Source organism: Mauremys mutica, chromosome 10, assembly GCF_020497125.1.
Source record: "Mauremys mutica isolate MM-2020 ecotype Southern chromosome 10, ASM2049712v1, whole genome shotgun sequence".
NCBI lineage: Eukaryota > Metazoa > Chordata > Testudines > Geoemydidae > Mauremys > Mauremys mutica.
Genome location: NC_059081.1, coordinates 43,181,565 through 43,201,663, shown reverse-complemented (window position 1 = coordinate 43,201,663; position 20,099 = coordinate 43,181,565). Strand labels below are relative to the sequence as shown.

The 20,099-nt window shown below is 44.8% G+C and overlaps 1 protein-coding gene across 1 annotated transcript in view; it reads right to left on the bottom strand.

Annotated features, from left to right (window-relative positions):
* OSBPL6 (oxysterol binding protein like 6) overlaps positions 1 to 11,257 on the bottom strand; it is a 194,992-nt gene extending 183,735 nt beyond the window's left edge. Inside the window, exon 1 of the mRNA XM_045031682.1 lies at positions 11,201 to 11,257. The gene's annotated coding sequence lies outside the window, so the exon portion shown is untranslated. The remainder of the gene's footprint in view (positions 1 to 11,200) is intronic.
* Between the last annotated feature and the right edge of the window lie 8,842 nt (positions 11,258 to 20,099).

Genomic DNA, 20,099 nt, shown 5'->3' with positions numbered 1-20,099 from the left:
GGGGTTCAGTAGTGTGGGGGTCTGGATGTGGAGCTTCAGGGTGGTGTGGGGGGGTTGTCAGGGTGGGGGTTTGAGTGCAGTAAGTTCAGTGGGGGGTGGTCTGGGTGCAGGGGTGGGAGTCCTGAGGCAGGGGAGCTGGGTGCAGAAGGGCTCTAGATGCAGGGGTTGAGGTTCAATGGGGTGGGGTTTGGCTATGAAAGGCTAAGGGTTCTGGATGTACCGTGTGAGGCTTGGTGGGGGTGCCTGGGTATGGGAGGTCCAGATGCATGGAGATTGGGCAGATGGGGGAGCAGCTCCCCATACAGTGACCCCTCACGCCACAGCTGAAGAGCAATGGGGGAAGGAAACAGGAGAAGATGCTGAACTTCCTGCAGCTGGGGAAGGTTTCTGGGGATGGGTCTGACACAGCCCCAGCCACTCCTTGCAGGGGAAAAGGAAGTTGCATCCTCTCCTGCCTCCAGCCCAGCCGGGACTAGCAGCTAATCCAGGCTCAGGGTAGGAGGCACTGGCTGGGTATCCCCAGCCCAGCATTGATTTACCTCTCTGCGGCTGCTCTGGGTGCCTGAAACAATGTTTCCTGTGCAGCTAGGGAGTGGTGTGTGACTGCTCTTGCAGCTTCCCTTTGCTTCCCTGTCAGAAAATCATTTTTCTGCAGGGAAGCAAAGAAATCTGCGGTGGACATGAATTCTGTGCACACACAGCAACACAGAATTCCACCAGGAGTAATATATTATATAGAAGGCATATAAATTGAGAAATGTTTTTATTTTATTTTTCTGAGTTTGGGTACTTTATGACCTATATCAGATCCTTATTATTATTTTCAAACAGTTTTTATATCCTATTTCCTTATTATTTCTGCCATGTAAGTATGCACCCAGGATGTGTGCTATCAGTAAGTATAGTAAATAAATAATGCTTATTCAACCAGACCCTAATGATTGCCAAAATATTTATTTTTAGTAGATGCAGTTTATACAGAGACCTTTCCTTATATTTAGTGCCTTAAAATGACTAAATTAGTTTTTAATTAGGTGAAATTCAGTGAAGTCAATGGCAAAGCTCCCATTCACATCAATGGTGCCACTTCACCACATATGTCCAAAGTTCATCATAGAATTAGTTTTTACAACTATGCTTATAAAAGGCTTAAAACATTGACCAATTCTTCATGCTACCGCATTAATAAGTTAGCCTGCATGTTCTCATCAGGAATTTTATTCACAAATAGAAAAAAATAAATCCAACATTGAGAAGATAATGGAGCATGTACTGAAAAGCAGAATGGTTTATAGAGAATGGATCATGCTAGACAACATGATTTTCGTTTTTGATATAACTACACAATTAGAGCCACACTCTTAATTCTAATCCCTCCTTAAAGGGTCTCGGTAAACTTGGTTTTCCCACAAATTGACGCATTTCAATTATTTTAGTTTCTAATAAAGTACCTTTAAACAATATGTCATTATATTTTTAGTAACCTTATAAATGGTGTTCAGGGTTTTTCTGCTCCCCTGTTGATGTTTATAAGGCTCTTTTTAGCAAGTGAGAAAATGATTATACAGAGGAACAGTGAAACCAAATTATAAACAAAATGCTGCCAAATATACAAAGTAAATAAACTAAAAAAAGAGTAGAAAAATAATATTTCCCCACTAACATTTTTCATAATCTTAAGTATTACTTGTAAATGCAGTAGATACAAAATAAATTATTATAATGCTAGTGGATTATTAGAATGTAGTAGTTAATATATTTTAGTAAAGAATAGTATATCTCAGCGGTTCTCAAATTTTGGTACTGGTGACCCCTTTCACACAGCAAGTCTCTGAGTGTGCCCTCCCCTTATGAATTAAAAACACTTTTTTATATTTAACACTATTATAAATGCTGGAGGCAAAGCATGGTTTGGGGTGGAGGCTGACAGCTCGCAACCCCCCTGAGGGGTCCTGACCCCCCAGTTTGAGAACCCCTGGTATATCATATCAATTTCTTTTAAATTAATGCAAGCTGGTTGTAGTAGGAACACTGGCTGAAGGACAATAAAGAGTAATGTAAAGTGATAATATATCTAATTGGGGGAATACAGTAAAGATTGGTATTTGATCTGATTTAACATCTTTATTTATGATGATCTGAAGGAAGGAGTTAACAACATAGTGATGAACTTCAGAGGATATTAAATTGAGAAAAGCGGCAAACCCCAAACCACACCTCCCAGAGGAAGACTAAACAGTTTTAAATAAGGGGGAGAAACCTGGGAAACAATTATGCCAGAAGAGATGTGTGGTGACAGTAGACAGCAAGTTATGAGTGAATATGCAATATGAGATGGCAGCTATAAAGGCCAGGGCAATTTTGAAATGCATAGTCACAGGCATGACATCACATAGCAAGAATATAACAGTCCCTTTGTAAACTGCATTCATACATTGAATAACACTCTTGAAGGATGTAAACACCAAGTAGGGAGAGTAATTATTTAGAATTGTAACTGAGCTCCAACTAGGAACAACAGGAGGAAATTAGAAAGGGTTGAATATCAGGAAGGTTCCTTTCAGTGAGTTCTATTATAAGCTGTGGAAAAGCCTCTAGAGAAGCAGAGGAGGCATTCATATTTGGGACCTTTAAAACTGGAGTGGACAAAATTAGAAAAGATACTGTAGGCTTTTGAAAAGGATCAAGTGATTAACAAAATCCCATCCACCACCTCCTTCAGCTAAATGACATATATATTACTGTTCCATGAATCTGACAAACTCAGGAAAATACTCCAAAATAAATAAAATCATGATGTGCAATTTGTGAACTTGAAAGCCATAGATTCTGCCTCCTCCTATTGCAAGTACACCATTAGTAATAGAAATAAACATTTAAAACTCGTAGTGCATATTCTTTCTTTCCACGGGTGGATGGACAGCAGCCATTATGCATATACAAGCTGTCTCCTTTGTATTCACTCTGGCAACTGACAAGAGTGACCAACCATTTTACAAATTTCAAAAGCAGTTTTTGAATCCCTGGAGGAAGGAAATAGGAGTCAGTTAGTAATAACTAACCTTGTATCATAGCTGCAGCTTAAAACTATTTCTATATCCCTAAACTCAATTATAATACGCACATAGGCAGATTTATCAAAGTCTTGTGAATGTCTCAGGGTTAGCCAGTTCGGTTGAGTCTAACCCTAATCTTTTGATTAGATTTCAGTCTATCCGAGTAGTCTTGAAGTTACATTTAATGAGAAAATGTAACAAGAACAGTATTAATTAGAGGAATACAAGAAGTCACTCGGGGGGAGGGATAGCTCAGTGGTTTGAGCATTGGCCTGCTAAACCCAGGGTTGTGAGTTCAATCCTTGAGGAGGCCACTTAGGGATCTGGGGCAAAAATTGGTCCTGCTAGTGAAGGCAGGGGGCTGGACTCAATGACCTTTCGAGGTCCCTTCCAGTTCTAGGAGATTGGTATATCTCCAATTATTACCTTTATTACCTTTTAACTGTTTGTGGTGGTCACAAGTTTGGGCTCCACCCCCACAGTATAATATGCAATTGCCCCCAAACCATGTCTCCAAAAACTCATGGTAAAAAATGATAAATTATCTTGCATTATATATCACTTCTGCAAACGACATGCTGTATATAGACAATGTGGAAACAGAGCAGTGATTTTACATGTGGATTACATCAGCAACAGTAGCAGAGATGGAGAAAAGCCTGCTACAGTAAACTGTCATTTGTGTCTGTACATTCAGGGTAAGTGTCTGTGCAATTTGCATAGTCAGGCTGATGCAATGTAGAGCCTTAGACTGTTACAGAAATGCTACAATTTTCAACCAGAGAACAGTCTGATTTTGCCCATGTCCTTTGCCCCAAAGAAAACTAAAAGAGGTTGGCAGCTAATACCAAGCAGGAGTTATGTGTGAAAGAAGCATTGGTCTCAGATAGAAAATGAATTTGGAAAGTTAGACTTCATTTAGCTGAAAGGAACAGAGAAATGAAAAGAAGTGGGATCTCATGCTGCAACAACCATTACATTAAACATACGGAATTTTTAAAAGTATGGAACCAGTCTTCCAAAAGTGATGGTATTGTGGATCAGAATCATTGTGTGATTTCACCTGTTTCTGCATTTCATATTGAACCCTTATTTCTGTTTTTATTGACTATCGTATTGTAATTTCTTTTGGAATATTTGTAAAAAAGCAAAAACAAGGACGTAAGCATCTTTTGAAAAAAATGTTTATATAGTAAAATATAGATTAACAAACAAAAAACACAGACCCGATGTAAGCAAAATACAGTTACTCTCCTTAAGGATAGATATGTGATGCTGGTACATCACACCTTGATCCTAACTATTGGATCCACACCAACGTCAGCTAGAGCTGTGTTCTCAATGACAGTCAGATTCCAACTAACTGCTTTACATCTAAGCTCCCACCTTTCATCTAGTGCCTCTACACCACCGGTCGCCACCTTCTCTGGCAGCTGGCCCATCAGCTGCTATTGTACGTAGACCATTTTGGAATCTGCAGGTTGTACCTTCTTTTCTTGTATCTAGTACATTTTTGTTAATTTCCATGCCCCCATCTCCACAGTTTTAGCTTCCTTGTTTCCCCAGTGCTGCTAGCCATCCTAACTGGTAGTAATCTGGTAACTAGTACCCATAGGAAAGGGAAAGGAGCTTCCACCTGCCATTTTGTTAGGGTTCCCCTCCTCAGGACTCAAAACTGGAGAAGCTTTTATTGTGCAGGTGAAAACCCAAACCTCAGCACAGCCTGATTAGTGCCATTCTCCTGAGAAAGAAGAGCAAGCCATTCTCTATCTGAATCCTTTTCTCTCACACCTGCAGCAGTACTACATCCTCAAAGTAGCACCACTACCTTCATGTGAGATGAAATTTTACTCACCACAGTATTTTGGGGAAGGAGTAGGAGGGGAAGCAGCAACTGTGAATTGTTTGTGTGAATGAGATCAAAGGGATTCATAAACTAACTATTCAGTAAGCGTTGAATAAGTCGGGGAAAAGAGTTCTCATACACCAGCTAGGTCATCTTTTCCTCCTCGCATTCCCCAAGCCCCACTCTCTAAAGGCCAAATTCATCAGACACCAACTACCAGAGGCTATGAGAGATGGAGTCCCTAAGCAGTGCCCAGGGACAGCACTCTGGTAGGAATACCAACACTCTCCAGCTGAGGATGACAAGATGGCTGAGTTTCTCACCAGGGCAACATCCACCTCTGGTTATTAAATTTATTCCTCTAGCTAGCAGGGCCTGATTCAAGCCCCAGTAATAATAATTCTGTACATCAATTACTTTAAGAAGGCTTAAGTCTTCCAACTCTGGCTAGAGGTCTTCCTTAATTCACATTTTATTTTTATTACTATAAGTTAAAAGATACATTATTTCTTCAGGAAACAAAATTAATTTTGTGTTAAAAATAGTAATTTCTTAAGATTTAAAATAAACCTAGCTCTAGAGAATTCAAAACAAGAGGCAAATAATTGAATTTGGTTTCTAAAACTACAGCTATTCTATTTGCTATATTGGGGCACTTCTAAAAGGCTGTTATACAAATCCTCCTGATCTTTAATAAAATATAAATGTAATTTCCTCGCAGGACTTGAACTTCACGTTAAAGATAAGAGGTTAACTACCTGGTGGTTTTTAAAGCTGAACCTTCCAATTCCCTCCCTGCTCCCATTTTCTCTTTTAGTAGCAGTAAGGCTTTAAGCATTAGATCTCAAGCAAGAAAGTTTTTACAAATTGAAAGGGAGGGGTCCTAAAAACTGACCAGCTCCATCTTCTGGACAGCCACTTTGCCCAGGCTTTCCTCCAAAGCCCTGTCCTTAACTATATTTGACCTGTTGCAGTTCTTTTCCCGAAAGCTTCTTCTGCCTTTAATTTTATCTAATAGCGCACACACACAAAAGTCTCATATACCTTACTTCTTAAATGGTCATTGGGGAACTCACATTGAGATCATTTGATGACCTTCCCTTAATCCTTCCCTCAGAGAGAAATTTCAAAACCTGTTCTCTTCAGCCCCTTGCTGCTGCCATCACTGTAACAAACCTCCCTAGTGGAGGGACGTCACAGAATTTCCATTCACCAGAATTTATGAACTACTATATAGTAATGAGTCACAATCGCCTCAAAGTCTATATGGAAGGTAGCTGGACATTGCAAGTTCATATTTACAAACTGGAAAATTATCCCAATCTGAAGATAGTACAATTAAACACAAATCTTAAGGAAACTGTTAATAAAAATCAGATTTCTGTAACTTCTAATAGTGTTTTTCATTTTTGTCTAACCACAGTCACCATCAAACCCACATTCTGAATTGTCAATAATTCAACACCATTATAACCCCTGTGCACATGTATTTAGGTTTGCACATTGATATAGGACCTTTACTACGAACTTAGTGGACTAGAACCTTGCTGTAGCAAAACATGCTCAAGCAAAGAAAGAGGTTGGGTACACTCATTCTATTATTGCAGAGAGTAGGAATATTTTTAAGTAAGTGAGGCAAATCAAATCCAGATAAAGAACCACAACCCCTTAGGAACTTTAGGGGGAAATGCCCAAGAGAACCGTTAGGGAACAAGAGTGGAATCCCCCATATCAGAATAGAATGGAATAGAATGGAATCCCCTAAACTTCATCTCCAGAAACAACCATCTCTCCCCACTGCAGTAGGGCAGCAGACTGCAAATTTAGCAGATAACTAGTACACAAGACACGTTTAGGCTCTGCAGGAATTCCACCCCCAATCTTTCATAATCATCTCTCAGAAAAAGGTGTCTAGAAAACATTAAAATTCAGGAGAGATAGGAATGCTAAAACAGTTTATCCCCTTCTCTGTATATAAAGCACAGTTCCCTGATTAGGACACGCTTAGTCCACACAACAGTAGAAAAAATTTAAGAAGTGAGCTGCATGCAGTTTCTCTACCCACGTCCCATTGCAAATCTGATACAGATGGTAGAAGAGCACAGGAATGCTGAACCAGACAGCTAGCTTTCCACAGAGAAACAATCTCTAGTGCAGGGGTCGGCAACCCCTGGCACGCGGCTCGCCAGGGTAAGCACCCTGGCAGGCCGGGCCAGTTTGTTTACCTGCCACATTGGCAAGTTCAGCTGATCGCGGCTCCCATTGGCTGAGGTTCGCTGCTCCAGGCCAATGGGGGTTGCAGGAAGCCATGGACAGCACATCCCTCAGCCCGCACGCTTCCCGCAGCCCCCATTGGCCTCAGACGGCAAACCGTGGCCAGTGGGAGCCGCAATCGGCCGAACCTGCCGACGCGGCAGGTAAACAAGCTGGCCCAGCCCACTAGGTGCTTACCCTGGCGAGCCATGTGCCAGAGGTTGCCGATCCCTGCTCTAGTGAGATAAAAATGTTCTATGGAGCTAAAAGCACAGACACTTAGAAACCTTAAGCTATATAACAATTATTTGAGAAAACCTCCTAACACACCCAAGAACTGAAGCTGAAGGCACCCCGAGAAACCAAAGCAAAGCAAAGATATAAGCCTCCCCCAAACCTAGAAACCAATATTAAGTGAATCAGAAGCCTTCACACCCCAAGAAATCTGAAGGTACTGAAGCAAATCACCAATCTTCCAAGAGTGGATGTAGAACTTTCTCTATACAAATACATCAAGATTAAGAAACTAAAGGAAAGTGAATTATGTACAATTAGCATTATGAATGTATTCTGCCTTCATCTGACATCAAGCACCGGGGCTGGAGGAAAGAAGTGGCAATGGAGATTAGCAATGCTGTCTCTAGGGGAAAACTCGTGAAAAGAAGAGGCAAGGCTTCCTGTGTTGCTGGACTATAACATTGAATGCTCTTCCCTTTAATAAATACTAGAGTTCAGCGTGGCATCCTATCAGGGAGAAACTAAAGAATTGTATTTCCTTTTTAGTTGAGATTAGTTGGTGGGGAATATTCATTATAATTAGGTCTGACAGGTTATTAAGTTTACTTTTACATTAGTCCTAGTATTTGTCTATGGACAAGGTTGTATTTTTAAAAGTTTCTGAAATATTTTATTATATACTCTGGTAAGCAGAGCCCTTCAGGTATCAGCATCTAAAATTAAAATGTATTTCTACAAGAAAAGATGAGCAATGGTCTGCCATGGTACAACAATTCCTAAGCTAAAAGAAGATAAAAGGAACGGAGCCAAGATAAAATCAGAAGTCTAGAAAAGTTGTATCAGAACCTTTGAGCATCAGAGGCCTTGAGAATAAAAGTCAGTTCCATGAGGCAACTGAGCACAAATGGCCAAATGGTAAATGAGGCAGCCAACACCATAAAGAGCCAGGAGTGTGTTAAGGAAACTGGTGAAAGCTAAGAGAGATACTGAGAGGAGAGAGTTTTTCCAACTACAGTAGAACCTTCAGAGTTACGAATACCAGAGTTGACCAGTCAACCACACAGCTTATCTGGAACCGGAAATACGCAATCAGGCAGCAGCAGAGACCAAAAATATATAGAGAAAGAGAGAGTATAGTACTGTGTTAAATGTAAACTATTAAAAAAATAAAGGAAAGATTGAAAAAAGATTTGACAAGGTAGGAAACTGTATCTGCTTGTTTCATTTAAATTAAATTGGTTAAAAGCAGCATTTTCCTTCTGCATAGTAAAGTTTCAAAGCTGTATTAAATCAACATTCAGCTGTAAACTTTTGAAAAAACTACCATAACGTTTTGTTCTGAGTTACAAACATTTCAGAGTTATGAACAACCTCAATTCCCGAGGTGTTCGTAACTGAGGTTCTACTATACTTTTCAACCACAAGTACTATAGTATGTCCCAATTATGTATTCACGTGGGGAAATTTAGTTTTTTCAGATATATATTTACCATTTATTTATATTGGGAAGATGTTGATTAAAAATATATTCTAAAGAAATATGCAAATACTAAACCTCATACTTGATACTTTAAATAAATCAATACAAATGTATGTAATTTAAGGGGGTATGAGAGAAGTAGTAAGTCTTCTGCCTGTGTCAACTTTTAATAAATGAAAACAAAAATCTCTGGTCATTAACTCTTCAAGTAACACTAAACTGGACTTCACCATTTCATCTTACTGAATTTCTGAAATATTACAGTTGTTTCAGATTATACTAGCCACCTTTGGGTAACCTCTAAAAGTCAAGGTCATGTTATTTATATAAAGATTAAAAGTTTAATTGTGGTAGGTATGGATATAAGAACAAAGGCTAGTTATTATATATGATAAGTATTACAATCCAACCAGGACTACATTATAAAGAAAATACTATATATTTGATGAGACTTTAATCTTTGAGCCAGTGTCATCTTGCAAGTTACTCATCTAGTGAATAAAAATCTGTTAGTCATGCAGTGAAATAAACTAGTTCCACTGAAACACAACTATAGATATTTGGGGAATAAATTTAATCAGTTTATTGCACCTTAACTAAGTAATAAATAGTTTAGAGTATACACTAGTAGCAGAAGAATATTCTATTTTTTTAAAAGCCTACCTAAGCAGGACTTCTCTTTATTCCTCCAATTAGGTTTATGAATATTTCTGTACCAATATGTTAACATATACAAGTTACACTGCAGTTTGTTGTTCGACCTTGGAAACATAATTCACTTTGAGAAGCACAGCAAGGTCTTCTGTTTCATTTGCTATTAGTCCATAATATCTGCATTGCTGTTTTATTTGATAGCAATATCAACAGTGCAGACTTCCAGAATATTAAAGTGGGGGTTATAAAATACAACTAAAGGGGAGGGACAGTGACAAAACCCAAATCAGATGATCATGTTAAGTATTAGAACTTTGGAGGGTGTGTGTGTGTGGGGGGGGTAATTTCCAAAACACTGTTTTAAATAATCTACACAAACTCAAGAAGCTTGTTATGATTTTGCAGCACTCCTCACAAATTAAAAATACAAGGCATTATTTTATTTTTGTAAACCAGTAGGGAAAAAATGAAAAGGTACTGTAATAGTGCAGCAACTTCCTGAGTAAAATTTGATTTACAATTCATGTTAACAAAAACACACAATTTATGAAGAAACATTTTAAATGGCTCTGCCTGGTGGAAAAATCATGACTTTTCTTCATGGAAAAAATAAATTTAGCTATCAAAAGGGTTTCACTCCATTTCATTTCCACTGAGTCAGTTATATAATAGCATGCCCCAGTGCCAGATGTTTAAGCTTCATGTAGAGGTTTATCCCAGCCAGTATCAGATCACAACTTTTAAAACATTCACATCCAGCTCCTTTTATTATATACAAGCATAGTATCTTTCTTCATTCCAAGCTTTGCTGGTGGTATACTGCATGCAGTGAGACAACTTGCTCTATGCAGGAAACATATCTTGACTGCAATGCAAACCCTATTCCTAACATCATCCTTTCCAGTGTCAGCCGGGAAATGCAGACATATAATCCTGCGTGTGTGTGTACACACCTCACCAACAGAAAATGGGAAAGTCAGGCTTTATCCATTGTGATGTATTTATCTCCCACCAATTTGAAATAGACTTGACCCTATGTACATGAGTGATTATGTGTGCGTCCCAACCAGTGCGAGATGGAAAACATAGACATGCCCTTGGCTGTGTGTGTGGCCCTCTCAGTTATCAGTGTGAGCTGAGAAATTCAACCATTTGTGTGTGTGTATCCCAGCCTATACATGCAGCCACGGCCTGCATGTGTGCACGCGCATGTCTGCCTGTCTGTCCCAGTCTGAGCCGGCAAATGCAGCCTGGGCCCCATCTCTGCGTCTCTCTGTCCCAGTATGTGCTGATTTAAAAAAATGCATCCATGGCCCCCTCTGTTGTGCGCATCATGCCAGAAGGCGACAATGCAGAACTTCAGAGGCTCAGTCACCTGGATCCCTGGTAGATTTTTTGTTGAAGTCCAGGCAATGAAGCTCACCGGCTCCTTTCCGCTTTTCCGGTAACATGCATCAGTTATTCCCATCCAGCTGCAATTCCCGGCCAGCCTGACATCGACGGGGGTGGGGGAGGAGGGCTGCTGCTGCAGCATCCCCTTACCTCAGGCGCACCCTCCTGCTCCCCCCCAGGCTATGCAGTCACCCGAAATGTGCCCCCCCGACCCCTCCACGCGCGCACACCCAGCCCCTGGCCGAGGAGCCCCAGCCCTCGCTGCCCATTGCAGGCACCCACCTGGTAGCGCGGCGAGCTGGAGTCGCGGCAGCCGGGGGATGCCGGCGGCGGGCTGGATGGGGACGGGCCCTCTGGCGCACGGAGAGGCTGGGGTCGGGGGTCGGGGGTCCCCCTCCCTCGAGCTGTGTGCGGGGGGGGGGGAGCTGCTGCAGCGGTCTCCTCCGCCGGGCCGTGCTCGCCGACTGCCGGGCGTCTCTGCCTCCCCGCACAGGGCAGCGGAGAGGCGGGCTGGGCTCTGCCAAGACGCGGACGCCTGGAGTGCAGCGGCCACGGAGCGGGATTCAGAGCCAAGCCCAGCGGGCGGGAGGCGCGGCCAATCCGGTGACCCTGCAGCCCAGCCGCGGGGGGGACGCGGGCCACACGAGGAGGGGTCAGCAGCAGCGACCTGCCCGGCCGGCAGACGGGCCGGGGCGCGTGCAAGCGGCTTGGCACTGCAGGCTCCGCTCCTGCTCCTGCCCTGAGGCACAGGCTGTGCAGCGCGACAGCTGTTCCTGCAGGGGTGCGGGGTAATGGCTGGTAATCACAACAGTCAGGGCGCTTACAGCCCTGTGGCATATTCCCCTTCAGCCACAGCTGGGCCATTCCAAAGCGCCTTTACCCTTCACTGCCTCCCCACTCGGGGTTGTGCCCCTTCAACTCTACTGTGCAGACTAGGCCTGATGCTAGTTAGCTCCACCACAGACCAGACCACTGCAGCCACAAAGTTCTTTCAAGTGCATGATGCTCAGCACAGATACGGGGGTCAATCACAGTGATTCGGTTATAGGATGTGGCCTTCCACCTTTTTGCTGTCTCCCTTTGTGTTCCATGAACAGGTGTAAAACTCACCTTTTCACTCCTGATCTCCCTCAGCTTTCATTCATTTTTAGTTGGGTAGGTCTTAATCCCCCTCTGGTGGCTGGTCCATGTAAGAGGATATGCATCTACTACTGCTAACAGCAACAGGAGTCACTCTTTTACATCAAGTCACAAAAGTTCATTCTCTCAGCGCTCTAGGTCCTTGGTTCAAACTCCACTGTCACTTCTTGGTTAGTTACAGATCCATCTCTGAGAACATGAGATCAGAGTGACTCAGCTGGGAAAGTATCAGAGGGGTAGCCCTGTTAGTCTGTATCTACAAAAACAATGAGGAGTCCGATGGCACCTTAAAGCCTAACATTTATTTGGGCATAAGCTCATGTGGGTAAAAAACCCACTTCTTCAGATGCATGGAGTGAAAATTACAGATGCAGGCATAAATATACTGCCACATGAAGAGAAGGAAATTACCTTACAAGTGGAGAACTAGTGTAATCAGGGTGGATGTAATCCACTCCCAATAATTGATGAGGAGGTGTCAATACCAAGAGAGGGAAAATTGCTTTTGTAGTGAGCCAGCCACTCCCAGTCCCTATTCAAACCCAAATTAATAGTGTTAAATTTGCAAATTAATTGTAGCTCTGCAGTTTCTCTTTGGGTATGGCTACACTGACGAGTTGCAGCGCTGGTAGTTTGCAGCGCTGGTCGTCCAGCTGTGCAGGGCCAGCGCTGCAGTGTGGCCACACTGACAGCTACCAGCGCTGCAGTGTGGCCACATTGGCAGCATTTCCAGCGCTGTACTGAGAGGTGCATTGTGGGTAGCTATCCCACAGAGCACCTCATCCCGTTTTGGCGCCGTTTTGGCACTGAGTATTGTGGGAAGGGGAAGGAAGTGTGTGGGTCATTCCGCTTCCTGTTCCAACGCCCCGTGGTGCATCGCTTCACTTCCCAGCAATCTCAGTTTCGCCGTCCACGTTTCTTGCCATTGTGAGTTCAGCACGCTGTGAAATGGAGCCTGAGCTGCTGAGGAATTTGCTGCTGACTGTCGCCAGCACATCACGTTTGGCAGTTGAGCTATTCCTCCTTCAGCTCCAAAGTGACAGTGAGGAGTCCGATGATGATATGGATTTTCCTAAAGCGGGTGACATGAAAATGCTTGTGGCAGTAACGGAAATGCTCAGCACCGTGGAACGCCGCTTTTGGGCTCGTGAGACAAGCAGTGAGTGGTGGGATCACATTGTCATGGAAGTCTGGGATGACGAGCAGTGGCTGCAGAACTTTCATATGAGAAAAGCCACTTTCATGGGACTGTGTGCTGAGCTCGCCCCCACTCTGCGGCGCAAGGACACAAGATTGAGAGCTGCCCTGACGGTGGAAAAGCGGGTGGCTATTGCAATCTGGAAGCTGGCAACTCCAGACAGCTACCGGTCGGTCGGGAACCAGTTTGGGGTGGGAAAGTCGACCGTTGGAATCGTGTTGATGCAAGTTTGCAGGGCCATTAATCGCATCCTGCTGAGGAGAACCGTGACTGTGGGGAACGTGCAGGACATTGTGGATGGCTTTTCAGAAATGGGTTTCCCTAACTGTGGAGGGGCAATAGATGGGACGCATATTCCTATTCTGGCACCACCCCACCTAGCCTACGAGTACATTAATCGCAAGGGGTATTTCTCTATGGTTCTCCAGGCGCTTGTGGATCACCGTGGGCGTTTCATTGATATTTACACAGGCTGGCCTGGGAAAGTGCATGATGCACGCATCTTTCGGAACAGTGGCCTGTTCAGGAAGATGCAGGAAGGTACATTTTTCCCAGACCGAAAGATAACAGTAAGGGACGTTGAAATGCCCATTGTGATCCTTGGGGACCCCGCTTACCCATTAATGCCTTGGCTCATGAAACCATATACAGGGAAGCTGAACAGGAGCCAGGACCGTTTCAACTACAGGCTGAGCCGATGCCGAATGACTGTGGAGTGTGCTTTTGGCCGTTTAAAAGCTCGCTGGAGATGTCTGTATGGGAAGCTAGATTTGGGGGAAAGCAGCATCCCTGCGGTTCTATCCGCGTGCTGTACCCTCCATAATATTTGTGAAGGGAAGGGTGAAGCATTCAGCCAGGCATGGACCAACGAGGTGCAACTCCTGGAGGCTGAATTTGCACAGCCAGACAGCAGGGCTACTAGAGACGCCCACCACAGGGCAACAAGGATTAGGGATGCCTTGAGGGAGAAATTTGAGGCTGAAAGCCAACAGTAATGTTTTTTTGCCTTGACCAGGAGTGACGTGCACTGGTTACAGTGCTTTTAAGTGGCTGTGTTTTCCTTGATGTTTGTTACCTGTGTTTTCATTGGGGTTTGTTATCTTTCACTTTATGCAATAATAAAAACTGATTCATAATCAAAGAAATCATTTATTTTAAAAAAAGGAAGTACACGGGCAGGGGGGTTGGTTGTTGAACTGTACATTCATGGTTTTGCATATGTACTGCCAGGAGTGCTGTGCACCTCAGGATTGTACTGTTGCATGGTGATGGGGGTTGAGTGCAGAGGGTAAGGGTCGTAGTTCTCTGGGCTCATAGGTGACCGTACAGGTGTCGGGGGCAGCTGGTGATGGTGTAGGTAAGAACCTGGATGCTGGGGAACGGGACTTGGAGCTGACATTGGTGCATAGGGGAAAGAGGTTTGGGAGGGTGGGGGTTTGGCACGGTAGTGCTCTGCCTGCATTGCTACCATTGACTGCATACAGTCTGTTTGGCGCGCAATGAGGTTTATAAGCTGCCTCGTGGTTTTCTTCAGCGTCAACGCCTTTCTCCTGCTTTCTGTTTGCCTCCAGTGATGCATCTTTTCTCTCCATTCCTGCGCATTTTTATTCTCTGTTGCACACTGGTTCATTACTGACTTCAACAGTTCTTCTTTGCTCTTGTTCGGTTTCCTCCTCAGGTTTTGCAGCTTTCTTTCAGTCACTGATAAGACTGGCCCAGGACTACTCAAGGTCACTGTAAAAATGCAGCAAATGATACATTTTAAGAGAGCTTCCATTGTGTATAATCTGAAGTTATTTTAAAGTCTCACAAGCATTCCTCACACATTTCAGCAACTGCTGGAGAATTCACAGCCTCCCAGAAATGGTAATGGTAATTAACCCTGGGGTTGCCTTCCGCGGTGTGCTCGAGCAGGGTGCTGCTGCTTTGTTAAACGCAGCACCTCCATCTCCCTTAGGAATTAACCCTGGGGTTGCCTTCCGCGGTGTGCTCGAGCAGGGTGCTGCTGCTTTGTTAAACGCAGCACCTCCATCTCCCTTAGGAATTAACCCTGGGGTTGCCTTCCGCGGTGTGCTCGAGCAGGGTGCTGCTGCTTTGTTAAACGCAGCACCTCCATCTCCCTTAGGAATTAACCCTGGGGTTGCCTTCCGCGGTGTGCTCGAGCAGGGTGCTTCTTGCTTCATGGCTAGGCTGCCTGTTTCGGGGCTTTGTTAACCCTGGGGTTACTGCCTGCCGCGCTATGCAGTTGGGGAAACCAGCACTGAAACACTCCCTCCATTTCCCACAGGAGTTAATACTGGAAGATATCTCCCTTCTGCGGGTTACCAAAGAAGCAAGGGAGGGTCTCCTACAACAATGCGGATTCCGCCCGGGTCCGTATGCAGCGTGCCTCTGTGCAAGCATGGTTCCCCACCCCTCCTGGAACAGTGGCGCGGACGCGTTAGCCTGAATGGGACAGGGACCACAATGGCTCTCCCTTTAAACTTGGTCACGCGAATTGCCTATGCTCTTGCAGAAACTTTTGAAGAGATTACAGAGGCAGATTACTGCGACGTGATAGACCACATCAATGGGATATTCCATGTCTAGGCATGCAGGCATGCAGCCATACCATCCCCCTCCTCTCCCAAAAGCTTTGCATTGCAATAAAAGCTGCTTACCTGGGACCTGCTCCTGTGATTCTTCTGCAGCAAGTTCCAGGGGCTGCGACTGGCTAGCTTCCTCCTGGCTTGAGAAGAGCTCCTGACTGCATGCCTCCTCCGGGCTGGCTTCCCCCACCACAGTAGCCTCACTGTCTGCCTCCCCCTCCCCCTCCCCCTCCTCTACCGGCTCTGAACTGTCCATCGTGGTCCTTGGATTTACAGAGGGGTCACCCCCATAAATCAAATCCAGCTCCTTGTAAAACCGGCAGGTCGTGGGGGCACTGCCGGATCTGCGGTTTCCCTCGCGTGCTTTGCAATAGGCACTCCGCAGCTCCTTTACTTTTACCCTGCACTGCACCGCGTCACGCTCATGGCCCCTTTCCATCATGGCTCTCGATACCTGGGCAAAGGTATCATAATTCTTAAGGCTAGAGCGCAGCTGTGCCTGCACAGATTCCTCCCCCCAAACACTGATGAGGTCCATCAGCTCGCCATTGCTCCATGCTGGGGCTCGTTTGCCACGTGGAGGCATGGTCACCTGTAAAGATTCACTGATTGCATTCCAAACCTGGCTGAGCAAACAGGAAGGGGATTTTTAAAATTCCCGGGGCATTTAAAGGGCGTGTCACCTGAGGCCAGGGAAGTAGAGTTTCTGACCTGATGAGCAGAGTGGCTGAACAGGCATTCTGGGATACACCTTATTCCCTGGAGGCCAATCACAGCGCTGGTGTGTGGCCACACTTGATGACCAGCGCTGGAATCCTTATTCCCCATGCCGAGAGGGGTGTTCGGCCAGCGCTGCAGCCAGGGAGTTGCTGCGCTGGAAGTGCCTTGCAGGTGTGGCCACTTACTAATTGCAGCGCTGGTGGAGGCTTTCCAGCGCTGCAAATCGCCAGTGTAGCCATACCCTCAGAAGTCTGTTTCTGAAGTTTTTTTGTTCAAGTATAGCTACTTTTAAATCTGTTATAGAATGTCCAGGGAGATTGAAGTATTCTCCGACTGGCTTTTCTATGTTACCAAGCCTGATGTCTGATTTGTGTCCATTTATTCTTTTATGGAGAGACGATCTGGTTTGGCCAATGTACATGGCAGAGGGGCATTACAGGCAAATATCACATTAGTATATGTGCAGATAAATGAGCCTCTGATGGTGTGGCTCATGTGGTTGGGTCCTCTAATGGTGTCACTTCTTAACTCCTCATCATTTATTGGGAGTGGACCACATCCACCCTGACTGAATTGGCCCTATCAACACTTGTTCTCCATCTGTAGGGTAACTCCCTTCTCTTCGTGTGTCAGTATATTTATGCCTGGATCTGTAATTTTCACTCCATGCATCTGAAGTGGGTTTTTTACCCATGAAAGCTTATGCCCAAATAAATCTGTTAGTCTTTAAGGTGCCACCCGACTCCTTGTTGTTTCAGCTGGGAAAGACACCTACTAGATTCAGAAGTAACCCTAACAGTCTTAGCCTCCACTGTGGTCCTTGTGGTGATTTGTGTTGTTGTGTGGAGGATAATGGATTGTAAACTCAAACACTTGGTTGTTTCCTTACCTCAGGTTCCTTAATCCTTCTCTTGTAGCCTGCTTCAGTGGATCATCACCCTACCTCCCTGCCTACTGTGCTGGTCTCCAAGTAGCCCAAGGTCACCAACCTACACATCTGGGTTTGACCACTTCTTATCTGTAAACTAGAGTCTGGCTGTCCCATGCCCTGCTGTCTGCCTCAATGGAACAGTGCAGGCAGTAGGTATTTTAACTTGACTATTCCCGTGAGGAAACCTGGAGGGCAAGATGCAGCTATAGACAAGTTCCAGCAGGGCAGAGAGCCAGAAAGCAAAATGCTAGGCTATAGCAAATGGCAAATTCTATGTAAAAAAAAAAATGTTGAATTATGCATCTTAGAAAATTGCCACATTCCATAACTGTGAACCATGGATACCACAGAGCTCTGTTTGAGATGAATGGGGCAATTCACACCTCTTAAAACTCTTGTTTCAGGCTGTCTATGGACTCAGGTGGGCTGTACTGCATTGGTTTGCAGTCTGTTCACATTTCTTATCATCTCCACGATCATAAGAGCCAGATAAATAGTTTTTTTATTCTGTTTTTTAATTAAAGCTCAGATTCTGGAGCATAATGGTGCTGCCGGGGTGAATTTCACTGAAAATTCCATGGCTGGGAATGCACAGGGTCCTGCCTATTTTCCTATTTCAGCAGGCCCTAGAGCATCGCCCTTCACCCAGTCCCTCCCATGGGATAGGCATCTCAGAACAGGGGTGACTCTAGGAATTTTGCCGCCCCAAGCACGGCAGGCGGGCTGCCTCCGGCGCTTTGCCTGCGGGAGGTCCACCAAAGCCGCGGGACCAGCGGACCCTCCGCAGGCAAGCCACCAGAGGCAGCCTGCCTGCCGCCCTCACAGCGCTGGCAGAGCGCCCCCCGCGGCTTGCCGCCCCAAGCACGCGCTTGGTGTGCTGGGGCCTGGAGCCGCCCCTGTCTCAGAACCAGTTCTTTAGTCAGCTGAACCTGCAAGTCTCATTGTGAATTTAAGTGAAGAAAGTCAGTGAAATAATCAACAAATATTTTTGTTCTATTTTCTCCTTTCAACATTTGAGGTTGGAAGAATGTTAAGTGGGATTGTTGTGGGGAGGGGGCGGTTGGGGCAGGGAGAAGTTAATTAAAGAGAGATGAATACTCAGCACTCATGATTAGTCATAATTAGGAAAGTAGCATTGTCATGTAGAATCTAAGAAAAACCACAGATAAGCCATGGTAAGGTAATGGAATTATTCATAGTTTTTCCCCCCAGCAGGAATGAGTGTGGAGGCAGGGAGATATGGGACCAGCAGCACCATTTCTAACTCTTAAACTCCTCCCCACTACCATTTCTAGTCCCAACAAGGGAACTAGTGGTACAAAGAAACTAAAGCTAAACTAAACTGTATTGTAAATTGGCTGAATTTACAACCTTCCCTCTGAACACTGACTTCTCTAATGATCTTGAAATCAGTCTCAAGGGAGCTGCTCTGCACACAGTTTTTGTACTGATTTAACTATGCCAAAAAATAAGCAAAAAACATGCTGAAGGGTATAACTCATTTTTATAAAAATTATAGTTAACATCTTGTGATCTAGAAAGTACTGTAACTCCTCACTTAACGTTGTAGTTATGTTCCTGAAAAATGCGACTTTAAGCAAAATGATGTTAAGCGAATCCAATTTCCCCATAAGAATTGATGTAAATGAAGGGGGTAGGTTCCAGGGAATTTTTTTTTAACACCAGACAAAAAGACAGACACACACATAGTATAAGTTTTAAACAAATGATTTAATACTGGTACACAGTGATGATGATTCTGATGCTCGGTTGAGGTGGAGGAGTCAGAGGATGGGATATTTCCCAGGGAATGCCTTACTGCTAAATGATGAACTAGCACTTGGCTGAGCCCTCAAGTGTTAACTCTCACACTCTACAAGGCAGCAGGAATGGAGGGAGGGGAGACAACATCGCAGACAGAGACAGACACACAGTCTGTGTGTGTGTGTGTGTGTGTGTGCGTGCGCACATTTCCCCTTTAAGTACACTGCATTGTTAATTAGATCAGCTTGCTGAGACCTCAGCTGCTGCCAGCAAGCTCCCTCCGTCCTAAGCCCTGTTGTGTGTGTCCTGTGCCCTATAGAAGATGGAGTAAGTGGGGTGCAGGAGCAGGGGACGCTCTGACATTAGCCCTCCTCTTCCTCCCCTCCCCCCACGCACAGCAAGCAGGAGTCTCGAGGAGCAGCTCTAAGGCAGAGGATAGGAGCAGCACATGGCAGTGGGGGGGGCAAGGACAGCTGCAATTGCTAGCCTGCTGGGCAGCTGCTGCACAGGGAATTTAGGGGAGCTGTCAGTCCACCCTGGTTCCAAGCCCCCACCAGCTAGCTGCAACGGGCTGCTCTTCCTGCAAGCAGTGGACAAAGCAGGCGGATGCCAAACGATGTTAGAAGGGAGCATTGCACAACTTTAAACAAGCATGTTCCCTAATTGATCAGCAATGAAACAACAATATTAACCGGGACAACTTTAAGTGAGGAGTTACTGTATATAAAATAAGGCGCACACACTTCTCAGACTTAGGGTACGTCTACACTGCAATGTAAGCCCAAGATTCAAACTCAAACCCCTTTCCATCTACATACAAGTCACACTAACCCAGGGCTC